Source organism: Lissotriton helveticus, chromosome 8, assembly GCF_964261635.1.
Source record: "Lissotriton helveticus chromosome 8, aLisHel1.1, whole genome shotgun sequence".
NCBI classification, from domain to species: domain Eukaryota; kingdom Metazoa; phylum Chordata; class Amphibia; order Caudata; family Salamandridae; genus Lissotriton; species Lissotriton helveticus.
Window position 1 is genome coordinate 1,285,358,969 of NC_136069.1, and position 17,647 is coordinate 1,285,376,615.

The window sequence follows — 17,647 nt, forward strand, 5'->3', positions numbered from 1 at the left end:
TTACACGAGGTAATTTCACTGCACTGATGTCTGAAGCATACATATATTCAAACCTTAATATAAAAATATGAATAAAAGATTTCAAAAATCTTCTTCTCTGTTTCCGCATTTATATAACACTGATTGCAAGCGTGTTGTAATTCAAATTAGTAATCATAATATCTCTCACAGAAGTTTGCAAATGTAATCTACTCAGTTATATGAAACATACATACGATAAAATAGCATAGACATGGTATGGAATTTTGCAGTAGGCTACAGAATCGCTCCTACGCGTCTGATACAAGGCAAGCATTTATACTGGCTTTGCAGCAAATAGAAGATATTTCATAGCCCTCAAACCTTGTGTGTACAGATCATAGGTATAGCTAGGAAACCTGAAATCAGGCCAATGGATAGATAGTATGAAATTGACGTAATTGGTGTCCAGGAACATTATTTGATGGCTGGTCCCTTTCATTGTCTGAAATATTGTAATCATAAGTTGTCTTTTATACCCTGAAGTGTTTATATGGCTGTTCGAACTCGCTGCAGGTGCCTTCATGAAAACTATCCTGTAATTTAAAAAAAAAATCATTTAATAAAGTACATTCAAGATAGCACAGCGATAATCTTGTAATGTATGTACTGTGCACTCAGGCATGTGGAGGAAAAAAACGGCCAAGCCAGTAGGTAATCTCTCAGTATCAAAGACGAGATCTAGGTCCAGATTTCCTAACATTTTGCATTGTAGTTGCACCACAACGCAAAGTGTTAGTTGGTATTCACTAAAATACTCAAGGACTGACTTGCGTCGCTCAATGAAAAAAATGTAAGGTAATAGAGCCTCTTTGGCTGCGTTACGTCACAGATGGGTGAAGCATAGGCATTCCCATGTATTCACTCATGGATTTAGGCGCATTCCCAGAATTACTAAAGCAAATATATTTGCCTTGCTGCACTGAGTGATTTCTTAGTAAATCTGCCCCCTAGTGTCTTTATCTATTGTTTTTTAGGTCGAGGGACCGTCGCTTCTCACTGCGAAGCAGTGAGGAGCGGAGTCCAGAAGAATTAATGTTTTGGAGTTAGAGGCTTTGAACCCGCCTCTCTCCTCCATTCTCCTCCATTGGCTGGCTTCCTAAACGGAGGCCAGCCATTGGAGGAGAATGGAGGCACTCCAATAAAGCCCCGTCTCTTTCGGATTCGAGGGCGTGTTTTTTTGCGTTCTTTCGCCTCAGAATGGCCAAAACACGCCCCCGAATCAGAAATTTTCGGATGTTTGCGGCCGCCATTTTTCTGGTGCAGTTTTTCTTGTTTTTTTTTAACTCTGTGGCTTATCTACCGCAGTCCTAATATTTTATATGTAGAGTGCACTGCCCTCCCTGCACACCCTATGCTGTCCCTTTAAATAGTACCTTCGCTCATGCTCTGCTGATGCACAGGCATGTGTGACCTTGGTATCTGGCGCTGGCTGGTCTCCTGATTCATATACATGTAACCTCAAATCTTTACAACGGATGTTTACCGTTGTTTACCCGCAAACTCGTGTAAATGCTGGAGCACGGGCCAAGCCCACAACATGATATTTTTTTAAGGTGAGACCACCTGGGCTGTCATGCGTGGTGCTTCTTTCTACTCAATTGCTTTTCTGTTCAAACCCCGGCGCAGAGAGACACAAGCCCCATTCAAGGCGATCGATAACTGAAGCGCTTTGGAATCAAAGCCATGTTGAAACGTTGTGCCGCGCGGTGCAATCTTGCCTCCTAGTGGCAAAATGAGTATACTACAATACGTCTGACCGGTCTATATGTACACCTGGTACACAACATAGGGGCCCATTACGATCGCGGACGGAGTTGCGTTCGTCCGCGAGGCCTGAGTAGGAGGGAACATCCGCATGTGCTGCGGCGTTCCCTCATGTGCAATTAGGATGTGACCGCCACCCTGGCGGTCACATCCTCTATTTTTAACATTGCGGCGGGTGCTGCTTGAAACAGCACCCACCGCAATGTTAAAAATGAAAGCTGTGCATTTGTGTGCACAAAGCGGCAGGCACCGCGCGGTGCCTGCCGCTCTGTGCACGCAAATGCAGGGGGGGTACCATAAGTACCCCCCATATGCACCCCCCGCCCCCCCTTCACCCCTGGGGGCCCGCAACGGGCCCCCAAACAAAAATCCGTATGCCTTTGCACGGCGGAAATGCCGCCGTGTAAAGGCATAGAAATTCAGACATCCTCATATGGCTATCGGTGTCTGAGAGACACCGCCACCATATTAGGCCTTTTCTGCCGCGGTTGTAAGCCAACCGCGGCGGAAAAGCAGCGGACTTAAACCAGGACCCACCAGCCATCCTAATGTGGCGGTGGGTCTTTGGTGGGTCCGCAGAGGATTTTCCGCATCCGCCGGGCCGGCGGTGGCTTCCGCCGGCCTGGAGGATGCGGAAAATCCTCCATCATAATGTGCCCCTAAATGCGCCATCAGCTAGAAATGACGGTGAAAGGAACGCCGACCTAATTTGTCAATGTTATCTCTGCTATAGAACCAAATTCCAGTATACCTGTTTACCAGTTTAGTGGAACTCATCCGTTTCCCAGACCGTTCTGAATGCCTTCATTATCTTTACCATCTCAATCAGTGTGATTTGGTTGGTGCATGTGGTCACCAATTTCTCAGTAATAGTAAATAAATGCCTCATATACAGTGCACACTACAAACTTAATTGCTTTTAAGCGCTTAAATAAGAGATATTCTAATTAATAACTCGTGGAGACATTTACGAGAGTTAAAGAGGGCGGAGGTCCTGTAGGAATTCAAGTGACAGCAGGTGTGGACAGGCGATCAGCTCTCCGAGGCTCGGTTAAAATGTTTTTCTAGAAGCTTCTCAGCTACCTGTGTTATGCTGTGAGAAAGGCAAGGCTGAGAACTGTGTGTTGCTTTCTTTATAAGTCTGAAGGTGCGCAAAGCTGCAGCGACCACACAGTGCCAGCCCGGGACCAGAATGCCTGCATCGTCACTGGACCAGGGTGCTTTCCAGAGTCGTAGAAGCCCGGTGAATCGCTTGAAAGAGCTTAGCGAGCTATAAAAGCGACAGGTGATTGCTCTGAGCCATATTCAAGCTCATGTCTGTTTTGTCCAATGTGAGACAAGTTCAAAACCTTTTGCAAATCAGGCTTGGTCCTAGTTCAGTGAGAACAGTGTCTGAGATACGTACTAACCGGGGTCAGTTGGCGATCAATTTCCGGTGGACGTTTACTTACATTTCTGGATTGAATTACCCGGAGTGAGGCAGTTCGGGATTCAGATCGCGAGTGGTGATAAGGAGACATAGTATAGTTGCCGCAGAGAGCTGTCTGGTTTCCAAGTAATATACGTTCTCATCAATGTACTTTTTATTATCCTGGTGTGACAGTTAGCCAGCGTCTACTACCTAGTTTTACCGATTTTATTAGAGTCCGCTTTAGCTCCCCTAAACGCTTTTCTTCGTACCTCGTGGTGTTGGCTGTTTGGTGTATCATTCGTCCTCCTGTGCGGTGCTTTTATTGCAAAAGTTCAAGGGCTAGTCTCCAGCTCAGCGATACGCTGAATCCTCGCACTTTAAATTCAGTATCTCTCTAGCAGCCCTCTACATTTTGAACAGGCTTTGATCGTACAGAGACTGATGCACCACACTCAAAACCTTTTTGAAGAGGTTGTCACTTTGTTGCTGGTATACAGCATAGCTAATTAGTCTGTGGGGAGGTTGCTCAAACAAAACAGACCTGATAGGTTACTGCAATTTTTCAATATGTGGAAAAGTAAAGAATAAACACAAACAGGAGGCTTCTGAGCGACTGCAGCAGGATTTTCAGAGTTCTGCGTGAAATATTTGAGAAAATGGTAAAGAACTCACATTTTCACTCATTCATCCTCCTAAATATTGCTCTAGGTGATGTAAGCTCTCGGGAGGGCTACCAGTAAGCTACTTATCACTCCTTAAGTGTACATGTTCTGTGAATGATGAAAGCTTGTACAACTCTGCCCTGCTGGATCAGTGTTGCTGGGAACCGAAAGATTGCATTTACTGACTTCTGAGACAGAGGGAAGCTTGCTTTGCTACTGCCATGCTGTCCCTATCCTGTAACTTAGTGAAGCTTGCACTGCTACTGCCCAATTTGTAACTGCCCAGTAACGGAAAAGCTTGTGCTGATGCTACCATAACTATTCCTGTCCTCTGAAGGAGAGCAATTTGCAGTGTTCCTGCCCAATGGTGTAGTTGTTCTATGAAAGGGGTGTTGCCACAGCTGGTTCCGCATCACCTAGAAAAACATGTAGACCTGCATTAGTTACCCAGGCCAGTCAGAAGCTTTTATTGGACACAGGCCAAGACAAGTAGCATGGCTCTGTCTGTGTGTGTGTGTGTGGCTCTGTGTGTGTGTGTGGCTCTGTCTGTGTGTGTGCATGGCTCTGTCTGTGTGTGTGTGTGTGTGTGGCTATGTCTGTGTGAGTGTACGTGGCTCTGTCTGTGTGTATGTGTGCGTGGCTCTGTCTGTGTGTGTGCGCGCGGCTCTGTCTGTGTGTGTGGCTCTGTCTGTGTGTGTGTGGCTCTGTGTCCGTGAATACTCTCTACGACTCTCTAAGGCTCACCTATTGCCATTGTAAATGACAATACCATTTATTTATGTTTTTTAAAAAAAAATGAAAACAAATGTCATGAGCAATGCCAATAGCTCTACCTTTAATAATGCAGAGACCATTGCATTGTAAATGCTTGTTGTGTAAATACTGTGCTGATGAGCTAACTGGCTGATGAATTAATGTTAGTTTAGGTGGATTTAGGAGAAAGCCAATCATAGGAAGAAGTGCTGTAAAACAATGCAGCAAGCTTATTAAAACGCTCCAGTAGGTCTGGCTTTAATATGCTAACAGAAGCAAATAGAATGTGTGCATTCCTGTTTTGTGCATGTTTTTACACATTAAAGCCATACCTACTGGCTTTGTCTATATTTGTGGTACTGGTATTTCTAATTTCTGGTATCACCTTATTTAGAACCTGCTTTACTTCTGGATCCTATTTACGACTGCTGGAAATCGACGCCATGACTTAATTGGCACAATTAAAAAAGAAAACTCGCACCAACGTATGCTGCATTTTACACAGATCTACACATTTGCAGATGTTGCAGTCATATGCATTTTAAAAGGGCACTCTAGGCACTTTCAGGATACTGTTATTCATATAAATATGCCTTGTCTGTTTTAGACTCTTTTTTTCATTTCATTTGGGAACTGTAACAAAGCATTGAATAAAAATAAAGTAGTTTACACGAGTCATGCTAGCACATGCCTATACACAGACATGTGATCACTTAAAATGTGTTTATTGCCATCAAAATGTCCGAATGCAGCCTGTGACGTGTTTGAGCAGGTCAATCATCGAAACTACCATGCATACTCTGTTACTGTGATACTTGTAACCTACATTTACTTAGGCAGATAAAGCACAGAATGTCCCTCAGGACAGCTTAGCCATTGTTCCTCTGCCCTTTGGAAAAAGGTTAACTTCCTGCAAAGGTCACTTGTATCTGTCCACTAATTAAAACCCTTATTAAGGTAATGCATCGTAATAGGGCAACTGATTATTTCTTCCTAGTCACCATGGTCTTTCTTGTGGCAGCACATTTCACATTACACTTCAAGCTCTTGAAAGCGGTGTCCCTGACAAATGTGCTCAACTTGATCATATCAGAAATCATCAAACTTAATGCTGTCATGTCCTGTGCACAAGCCCCACATCTCACCGAGAAGAAAAGTTATTTGAAGTCATGTAAGACCCTTAGGATTTTGAGCTTGGTGCTTGCTGATCCAGGCTAAATGGAGGAGTGTGATTAGTGGGGAAAACAATAATATTCTAATGAAACGAGTACTTGTTTTGATTTGGAGCCACCAGATTTGAGGAAACTTGCGGTGAACTACAATTTAATGATGGAGACAGAGAGTTCGGGTAGCAAGATCAATGGGACCCCCTCAGTTGAATTAGGCCAGAGAAAAGGAGGGGAATGAAAAAACAGAATAAAGAGAACAAATTTCCCTCAATGGGCACAATATTTTAGTGCAAAGATATACTTTTTTGCTTTAACAGTCGGTTCAGTATGGGTGACAAATACACAATAATTTTGTTCACTTTTCGTTAAAAAAGTATAAGGTTTTATTCATTATTTTCATATTATTATTTCTTGTTTTTCATATTAGTTCAAGAAGAAAAAGTTAATTTTTTTTAAAAGAGTTTTTCATTTTCTGATTTATAACCGCTTTCATCATAAATTTATAAATCTCATATCTGAATACAGGAAGGAAAAGCACATCAATATATACACAATATCAAATCCAGGTCTATAAATAAAGCACAATACACCAAAATAATGATCCCCCTGGTAACCAGCAATCCATCACACACATCCTCACAAAATCATACCCTCACCACATTCATGCCAACAATATCTGAGAAGGGAGGAACTGGATCCAATTGGCAGAAGCACCCTGCCAATCTGTGAATCTCAAAACACAGTGTGAGACTTCACACTTGGTCGACGCGCGTTTCGGCGGCACAAGGCCACCTTCTTCAGGACCTTTTCCAGATAGACACACACATATGCCCAGGGGACAAAGAGACCGAGAGAGACTAATCCTGCCCACAGAAGAAAGGATTCAAACAAATGGATCCTGTTCAATAGTATATCCTAAGTCAGATGAGACGAAGTTCTGGCTCCCCCCAATTTTCTGATATCATTTATTTATGGGGGATCGCTATGGATACCATCACAGGATGAGATCATGAATTACGCAGAAACTTCTTGTGTAAGGTAATGCCAAAAAGAAATCGATTTGCACTTTCCCAAAGTTTTTTTGGGCTTTTTGAGGAGTTCGGAGTTGTATCTTCAGTTTCTTAATAATCACCTGGTTCCAAAATGACTGTGAGCCGGCGTGTCTTCCAACTTCGTGCCACGATTAGAAGTCAGAGTTCAGGGCCAGCATTTGTTTCTGTTGCTTCTACTATATAAGTAGGGATGCAAATCTCCTTATTTGTATGCAAATTGTGGTTGTGGTCACTGGTAGTTTTTTAAAGTGGGATGTTGAAAAGCACTGTGTCAAGAAGTGCTCCAACACTTATCTGGTTTAAAACAGTTATTGCATCCACCTCAAGCCAACACATTACGCAGCCTCCAGGTCAAAAGCTCTTCTTCAGCTGCTGCATCAGGAATCTATGATGCTCAAGATTCTATCAGATGACACCTTGCAATTATAGAGACAATAGGTTACAGCACATCTTCCCCTCAATTATGAGAAAACATATTTACTTTACATTATGATAGGCATGAGGATAAAACTTAACAAGGAATGAGAAAAACTGGGTGGCATGGGAACAGGTTACAAAGGGAGTAAGAATATATATATATGTATACAGTTTAAATATTTAAAGATAATATAAGCATTGGAATAATGCAACTTATACATAGATTCAACTCATTACCAGGGTAATATAAGATGGGAAATAATGAAACCCTGGACAATTTCTGTATTGTACTCACCAGGCACAAAGATAACATTTGGAACTGATCAGTTAAATTGTAATCCTTGGCGCGAGCAGGTTGTCTTCTAGCCCACTCTCTTCTCCTGGGACCACAGTCATCATCACATATTATGTCAGGTGCCTCCCTTAAAGACCTTGCATGTTTCTCCTGTGAAAACCTTGAAGGTTCTCATGTGAATATCTTCCTAGGCATGACAAGTCCACACTTTACCCTATCCAATGCTACGTCCTTTATTTTCCTTCTACAATATTCTTGGGTCCCATAGATTTGAACTCACCCTTTGGACACCAAGTGGTTCATTTAACAAAGACCAAATTACCAACCTCCCATACAAACTGATGCGCACAGTGTTTGTCATCAAAGCAATTTTGTACCTGTCTTGATTGGCTATCACCTTGTCGGTCACAATTGGTTCACCACCCCTCTTTGGACATAACCTCAATTTAGATCCTGCCACTCTCGCCTTCAATGATTGTAAAGTAGAAATTCCTGTCATGCTATTTGGTGCATTCCTATGTGCCCCTATTTTTTACCCTAACATGACCTTGAGCGTCAATTTATTGTCCATCACAGTCTGCACACTGGCCCTCTCAAATTGATTCACTTTTTCCACCAGGCCACATGCTTGGGGAGCATAGAGAGCAGTGTGAAAATGAGTAATAGACTGATCGTTCGGAAAATCTTTCATTTCCTCTGAGGTAAACTAAACCCCATTGTCTGTCACCATAGTCTTGGGGAAGACCTTAAATGGAAATACATCCTTCAGAAACTTTATCACACTGCTGGTGTTGACCGAGTGCACACAACAAGATGTGACCCACTTAGAGGTGTAATCCACTAAGAAAAGGACAAACCTTTCATTGGGCTTCAACAAATCAAAAGGTCCCAACAAATCCAAACCCAGCTTACACCAAGTTTCATCAGTAACATGGTCTGGAGGTAGAGGAGCAGTTCTAACCACTTTAGTTTTATCATCTCGATCACATTGAAGACAATCCTTCATGACACCCCCCACCTGCCTATCAAGGCCCTGCAACCAATAACACTCTCTTACTCTATCTTTAATAAGATATCTTCCCAAATGCCCTTCATGGGCCAGATTGATAATCTTTTCAGACAACGCTGCTGGAGGAATCAGTCTTTCTCCTCTGTATAACTCGCCACTCACTATGCTTCGTTCCGCTTTAATGCTCTAAAATGCCCTAACATTATCAGGAACTTCATTTAGATTAGGCCAACCACCAAATACATACTTCAACACCAGTTTAAGAACTGTATACTTGTTGATCTCTTGCCCCCACAATGTTTTATTTAAGGCTGACTCCATGACCCACAAGACAGAAACTTCTGCCTTTGGAATGTCACCCCCTCTAGAGGCAACCTGGAAAGTCAGTCGCCCGAAAGATGAATTCCATAAGACTCTCAACTCATCGTTTTATATGGGGAGTGGTGTGCTCAACATTTCTACATGCAAAAGTCTGGAAAAGAGGTTTATGATCACTCCTCACAATAAAGGGAAAACACCACAGGAAAAATGTAAATTGATTCAGGGCCCATGCTGAGCCAAGTGCCTTACGTTCCACTACTGAATAGCGCTCATCCACTCCTTTAAGTAAATGTGAGGCAAACGCTACAGCCCTCAACTACTTGGAAGACACCTAGGGGCCCGATGTAGGTAAAACGCATTTACCGATTTTTAAATACCGAATCGTACCGAATCGGTATTTCAAAATCGGTAAATGATATGTAGATAAAAAAATTCGGAATTTTACCGAATCGGTACAATTCGGTATCGTGAGTCGATACGCACCGATTCGGCAAGTACCGATTCGGTATAGACAGAATCTGCCAATACCGAATCGGTAACTACCGAATCGGAAATAGCAATACACCCCATGGGCCAAAGGACCAATAGGAACGCGTCATAAATACCGAATCGGTAGTTTCCGAATCGGTAAAATCCGATTCGGCAATTACCGAATCGGTAAATGCCGATTCGTCGAGCAAGGAAACTGAAACTAATGACATCAGCCAATGAGGTGGAAGCACCCTCCCCCACAGGGTGTGGCAAGCCAGGTGCAACTCATCAGAACTTTCTGGAGAGGCAGCCTGAGCTGAGCAGCCACAGTGAGCAGCAGTATCCAGATCCCTGTGAAACATGGCAAGCAGCTCTGAGAGCCAGAAGGCTGAGCGCAAGCGGAAGAGCAAATTCAGCACCATGGAGCTGCAAGTGTTGGTGGAGGAGGTGGTGAGGGTACACAGGCAGCTGTATGGAAGGCTGTCCCTCACTGTTCCAGAGAGCACTAAGAGGAAGCTGTGGATTGAAATTGGGGAAAGAGTAAACGCTGTTGGTGTCACCCACAGGAGCCTGGACGACCTCAAAAAGAGGTTCTACGACATCCGCTGCGTCACAAAGAGGAAACTGGCCGAGCTGCACAAGCAGGCTGGACTAACTGGTGGAGGCAAGAACCGGGCACCACCCCTCACTGACCTGGAGGAACTTGTGGCCACTACCATTGAGAGCGCGAGTGTTGTGGGAATTGGGGACCTGGATAGCTCATCCCGAGCTACAGCTACAGGTAAGAAGCATGCGCAACTTGACACACCATACGGGACACCTCCCCTTTAGACCCAATGCACAGCCAAACCCCAGCCCAGTACTGCTAGCAACATACATGAGCAATGCATCATGCTAAATGTAGTCAGCAAAAGTACCCAAAAATGCCACTGCAGAAGCATATTAAAAATAACTGTAATACTGCATCAAAGTATTTGTAATGAGATGTGCAATGCTTTAATGGTAGTGACTGTAATACATTAGCACTGAGTTGACAAATGCCTCTTTATACCTAGGGGCACCAACAGGCGGGGGAGTAGCAGCTACTCAAGCACCAGCTCCAGCACCATCAGCCAGTGCGGTGGCAGTGCCAAGCACCAGTGTACATACACAGGAGGAGGACAACAGCAGTGCCCTGGGCAATGAGGAACACACTGGACATTCCCTCACATTTCCACACTCCCCCCGACTGTCTCTGTCTCAGACGCTCCCATTGCAGTTCTCCCCGGAGAACTCACAACCACAGAGCCACCCTGCACCTGCCACATCTCCTGCCAGGAGGATAATTGTTGCTCCATTAAACATCATGGAGGGAGCAGCGGGTCAGGCTCCAGCACAAAACCCTGTAACACCTGTGTCACCCCAGCACACACAGCAGGGCAGCAGAAATCCCCGGAGGCCACGTGCATCCAGCAGTCCACTTCCAGCACAGGAGGGCAGCGTGTTCCTAGGGTTGGAGGGCAGTATGGTCAGAATCCAGAGAATGCAGGCAAAATCAATCTTGGCCTGCCATCGCCAGTTGCGGCTGCACAACCTGCAGATGGGGGAGATGGCACAGGGATTCAAAGCATTTGTTGATAGCAACAAGGACATTGCAACAGGTATTGGGCGAATGACCACTGCCATCACCCAGCTCTGCAATAAAATGCATGAACACGAACACTGTCGCCGCAGGGATGCCCGCATGCAGAATAGGTCTATGAACCGCCTTGCTGCTGCAACCGCCCAGCTATGCCAACGTGGGGCAAACATGGAGGCCAGCCTCACCCAGAACATGTCAGAGGTGACTAGGGGCATGGGCCGCATTACCACCGCCATGGAGACACTACTGATATCTAACACAGTTGTCAATCCCGCCCTGGGCCTGGGCGAGGCTAGGGACAGCAGCAGCCGCAGCAGCCCAGCCAGCGCAGTGTCTGAGCCGCGCCGGAGCAGCAGGCGCTCAGCTGAGGCTGCTAGTCATAAGGGGGTGAGCCACATCCTAGTGGGGCTGCTAAGCGCAGCAAGAAATAAGACTGCCAGGGCTGGTGAGGCAACCCGGACAATTGACATTTAACCACATCTTGTTTACCTTTTGTTTTGTTGCACATCAGTGCAGTAACGTTGTTGCAACATTATTAAATTTCTTTTTGGAAAACATACATTGACCTGTTTGTGCATCTGTACTCACTCAGAAATAGTTGTCTGTTATCTCCTGATTTTAACAACAAAAAGAGAGGTAGGGAGAGGTACGAACACTCTTAGTCCCTCTCGGGCTGCCTATGAATTAACCCAGACTCAGCTCTGCTGAGCGCGGTCTACAAGAAAACGAAATCTGAATTCCCCATACCTTTTATTTTGTAACCACCTTTGCATTGCCGTATTACCCTTTATCTCTGTTTTTCCGAGTCTGTTTACTTTGGTGTGTCACGAATCTGATTCACACGCATGCGCACAACAAACTTCCAAACCCGGAAGTGGGTACGCTTCCCCGTAGTCAGGTGTACTGTCTAGTTCTTCGAACAGGGCGCATGCGCACCACTCGTGGCAGCCTACCCGGAAGCGCATTCATAACATAAAAACGCCTCATACTCCCCGACCCTGGATCGGCGAGACCCGGTTCCGAGGGCCGACCAGGTTTATCGGCGGGAGACTGGCGTAGTGGGCGTGAGTAACACCGCGACCGCAACAGCTGAAACGAGCTAAGTACTCTTTGCAACACATTGACTGTGTTTGTCCCTTGTTCTTTCTCCCCCCCCCCTTTTTTTTTTCTCACTTTAGGATGTGCCAAAAAGCGCTGTCCCCCCCCTCCCGTGGTCTATGGGGTGTAATACCACCCCCTGTGAAGTGAGAACCTTCCTTTCTCACCTCTAATAGTCCTTTGTTGTGTGGTCACCGGCCCTTGGCCCATTGATCGCCCGTGTGACTGAGTTGCGTGTGTGTGTCTATCACACTGCTAGTCGCCAACTCCATCACCTTCACAACCCCTGATGCTCACTAGCACTGTTAGACAGCCTAATAGTCCACACGTGAGACTGTTCAGTCACCACTAAAGGCTTAGTTATAGTCGTCTGAACCTTGAACACAGGCAGAGTCACGCACCTCTGCTAGTTTGTATGATTTTACACCCCCTCGCACTTTGAGCACAAGTCACAGGCTGCAATATTATGAGCCAATTGACAAATGATTTTAATTTTTTTTTTTGTTTGTCTCTTTGTATGTTTGTCTGTACTTTTATCCCTACAGGTTTTAATTTTTCGTCTCTTTAAACTAGAGACTTGAGGCTGTTTGCTCCCCGCCCTTGGCTGGTGTAGCGCTCCTCTCGTTTTTACTTCACAGACACAATTTTTCACTTTCACGGCCCACGGTCGGATGGGCCTTAGCGTGCCTAGACCGCCGGGGTTTACACTCTAGGTCCTGACGAATGCCAGGTTAATATACCATACCGGCTGAAACATGTTGACCAACCACACTTTCACGTAATGTTATTGGTACAAGACCATCCAATTAGTTGGCCTTGTTCACCACCACATTTCTTAAACCTTGTCCTTGATGATCACCTATTAAATAATTTTTGATACATCCAAGGCAATTTTAAACCACCACCTCTGACACTATTCACGTTACCTATCACATAGCCCTCCTTCCTCACAAGACCAGCTCCGCAGTAATTCTGGCGTTGCAGCACACCGGGGTGACATTCGGTCACACCCGGTGGGGCCCGATGATGAAGCAAGTCACCGACCAGGTCGGTGAGTGAGGGCTTTATAAACAAACCAAATGGGCCTTTGTTGATTCCTTGTGCTCCGTGCATATTCCTATCCCTTTTAAAGGGACACTCTTTTGTTGTTTCTTCTGTTATCTCCTGATGCCTGTATCTGCCGTCACTTGGTGCAGAGACTCCAGCAGGTTGTGGTAGTGGCACAGCATTGTCATCGTCAGGGTCCTCGAAGTCGGACAACTCAACCTCAGTGCCTTTCCTGACTGCAAAGTTGTGCAACATTGCACAGACAGCAATTATCTTGCAGCAGGTGATGGGGGTATATTGCCTTGCACCTCCGCTCTTGTGCAGGCATCTGAACCTGCTCTTCCAGATGCCAAAGGTCCTTTCCACTACATTCCTCGTGCTTTTGTGGACACGGTTGTACCTCCTTTGGCTGGGTGTTGAGGGGTTGAGGTAGGGGGTGAGAATGAACGAGCGGTGGGCATATGCACTGTCGCCTAGAAGGAAAAGGGGTGACATTACTCACATGCATACATGTACTTCACACTGCTATTTAGGTTATGGGGGTCTGACACTGTGTCTTACCTAGGAGGTATCCTTCACCAAATTCCCCTGCCATCAGCCGTGCATAAATTCCGCTATTCTGGAAGATATAGGAGTCGTGGGTACTCCCCGGAAACTTCGCAACCAGGTCAGTGATGACACACTTGGCATTGCAAATGACCTGGACATTTATGGTGTGCCGTGACTTCCGATTGCGGTATACGTATTCCGTGTCAGCAGGGGGGCAAATCGGAATGTGTGTGCCGTCTATGCAGCCAATGATGTGGGGGAATCCTGCCATCTGGTAGAAGTCTGCTTTAGTCTGTACCAGTTCTGCATGGGTTGCAGGGAAGGAAATGTACTGGTCCATCCTCTGGATCATGGCGTCAAGGAACTTGTGGAAGAACCTTGACAGGCTGCTCTGGGTCACCCCTCCTGCCACAGCAACTACACTTTGATAGCTGCCAGACACCAGCAGGTGTAGGCAGCATAGCACCTGCACATGCACAGGGATTGCGTTTGCCCTTGGGGTGGGGTGCTGCAACAGGGGTTGGAGGTCTCTAATGAGGTCTCTGATGGTCTCTGAGTCCAGCCTGTACCTCTGTAGGATCTCTGCATCTGTGAGCATGGACAGGGTGATCCGCTCTCTGTGCACCTGCTCCTCTCTCTGCCATTCCCTCTCTCCTTCCTGCTGTAGCCGTAGCCGTCTTGCTATGACATAGAAAGCTGCCATGTTGCAAGTAGAACTGCATTTTGGGTCCTTTTTTATAGGTTGCACCTGGTTACCACCTGATTCCAATCCATGGTAATTTCCGACTCTGAAATACCGAATTTGAGGCAAATTCGGTATTTCAGTGCTTACCTACATCTCATTCTTCAGCTTTTCACAACGAATCGGATTATCACCGATTCGGTAATTATACCGAATCGGTACGTTCACGATTCTGTAAAATCACCGAGTCGGTAGAATTCCGAATCGGAAAAAATAAGGAATCTGAAAAATCTCCGATTCGGTATTCTACCGATTCGGACATTTTTCAGATTCCTACTTTTTTCCGATTCGGAATTCTACCGACTCGGTGACTTTCCGATTCGGTAAAATCACCGATTTTGCCGTATTTCGGCCTCCTACATCCCGATGTCTCAATTCCGATCGGTAACGGCCGAAAATACCGATTTTCGGCCGTTACCGACCGACCTACATCGGGCCCCTAGTACCTTCATATTGGCACCAATAGTGAGTACGGTTTTCTGCTTCACGTCAAAATGCCCCAATGTGGGTATCTTTTCGATTTTGCACCTCACTTCTACAAAAGCTCTTTCATATTCCAGAGACCACTCAAAGTTTATCCCGTTTTTCTGTTCTCAAGGACTGCACCACACTTGCAAAACTAGGCACAAACTTTGAGTAATACTCTGCAAGTCCCAGGAATGATCTCACTTGGTCTTTGTCACTTGGTGTAGGTGCAGCCGGGATAGATTGTGTGAACTTCAACTTTAGACTGATTCCATCCTGAGATGGTGTGCTCCAGATAAGAAACAGTCACTACATTGAATTTACATTTTCCTCCCTTTAAAGTGATCCCAAGGCATTTTAACCTTGTGAAAACTTCTCTCAGTGTGGCATCATGCTTTAGGTTGTCTTCTCAATAGACTAGGATGTCATCCTGAAAGAACATAATGGATTTGACACCCTTCAGTACCTCTTTCGTCACCCTTTGGAAACAAGCAATAGCCAACACCAGCCCAAAAGGCAGTCTGACAAAACTGAAAGCTCCCAACGGAGTGCAAAAAGAGGTAAGAGGTCTAGAGTCTTCATGGAGCAACACCTGATGGTAGGCTGCTGAAAGGTCCATGACACGAAAATTGTTCGCCCCTCCCAACATGTTCAAGGTCTCAATAATATTTGATAAGAGTTGACTGTCAGCCCAGATGCATTGGTTGAGCCCCCTAAGTCCACACATAATCTACATTTTGTGCCATTGTTTTTAGGTGCCAACACTCTGGGTGCTAGCCACTCAGAGGCTTCAATTTCTTCTATCAGACCTAGCTGCAACAGTTTATCCAATTCCGGTTTAGCGGTTTTAGCAGAAGCAGTGGCACCTTCCTGACTTTATTTTATATCTGGCTTGGCACTCACATGGGTTTTAGAAGGTTATACTTGAGAAACTGCAGGAGTGTTAAAGGGAGTCAGACAGAAGGGGGCTGTAGAGATCAGATGAAGAGGCAGATTGTAAAGCAAGAAAGGCAGGTGAGCTAGGAGTCGGAGACCAAGTAAAGCAGATGGACGGGGAGGAGATAACCAGAGACAATGGTTTTGGAGAAAGTAGGTAATACTACCTATGGAAAAGGGAATGGTGAATAAGAGAAGGGAATGCTATATCAACAGATGGTCAAAATGAGCTTTGAAGATAAAAAAAACATTACAAGTTAAGGTAGACAAGTGGTGAAGGAGAGAAGTGAAAGGCAGAAAAGTGTGAAAAGGGGATTATGTGAGTGGGAACATGGGATAGAGGAGAAAATAAGAAAAAACGAGAATTTACTAGGTAAATCATGAACTGCAATCCCTTCTGACTAAATTTCATTTTACTATGAGTTATGCAGTTTGAGCAACTCACTTGGTAAGACAAAGTAAAACAGCAGTGTTACGTAGGCTTTGGTGGTTAAAATCTTCCAAACAGATGTTATGATATGTAATGCTATGTTACATTTCATTGCCTTGCATTAAATTATGTTATATAGACTTGCTGAGTTTTTCAGTTTTCTGTTCTTGGCACTCAGAAGGGCATGGCTAATGAGGAGTGAGGCGAGTAAGGCACAGGCGGATGAAGTGAAGCCGGGCTTCAGAAACGTGGACGTGGCTCAGGTTGACAGGCCAGTGCTCTTGCACCACTGCGAGCCATACAAGCGGCTCATATTGTGCTGTTTCCTCGGCTTGTCGGCCTCTCTGTGGGTACTCTGTGGCTTGCTCATTGCTGCTGCCCTCCCTCCGTGTGGCAGCAGCAGAGTGGGCTGAGTGAAGCGGAGCTGTGCCGCTGGCTGCAGAATGAAGTGAAGCAGCTCCTAGCCTGTCTCATCCAGTCTTGCAGGTAAGACATACTTGGAAATGCTGGTATTAAGACTTCACTGTATACAGAGTGAGTGCAGGCATTAGGATGTGGCCCGCCCCTGACAGTGGTGTAGAAGCGGACGACATTAGGCCGGTATGGCTTACGTTACACAGAGGGGAGTACACGAATTTGAAAACTGCTGCTGTGCTCCTTCCTTGCTTGCTGTGCTCCCTGCAAGGAGGAGGCTTCAACTTTAACTATGCTTGTACTGTTTCAAAAAACATCTGCATACCAGCATAAAAAATTCCACCTCCAGCGGCCTAGCTCACAGGTGACCAACCAGGTGCAACAAATATTTCTGGCACATGCCACGTGCCATATGCTACTAAAGGTAGCCAAAGACTGCAGTAAGGCCATGAAGAACCAGGATAACCCACTTACTGGGTCTCGGCGGCGGGGGAACCGCCCAAATCTTCCGAAATGTGGCTCACTGGTTAGAAGCGGCAGACCCTGAAGCAGAGGTCGGCCCGGGACCAGGGTTCAATTCCCGACGCGGCAGGGTCTTGGGTCAATGTCCCCGGACTCGATAATTCTCGCTTAGGTGCCTACGCTTACCATGGGTCCCACTCTGCAACTCTGGGCAATAGCTTGCTTAATCTCCACAACGGCCCTTGCAACGCCGGGGATGCCTGGCTTCACCTTGTGGTGCCCTCTCACAGGGAAAGCCAGGACGGGTTCCCCAGTGGTATACAGCGCCAGGACGCCATGTAACGAGGTAACAGTGTGCTTTACAAGTATACATACATACATACATACATACATACATACTTAGTAAAAGGAGACACAGGAGCCTTCGTCTGCAGGAGGAACCCAGATTTATTTCAATAGCCCGGGCTATGGAACAGAGTCCCAAGCTAGTCAGAGACAAAACCCAGGAGGCTGCTACTTCACTCTGTAGCTTACAAGC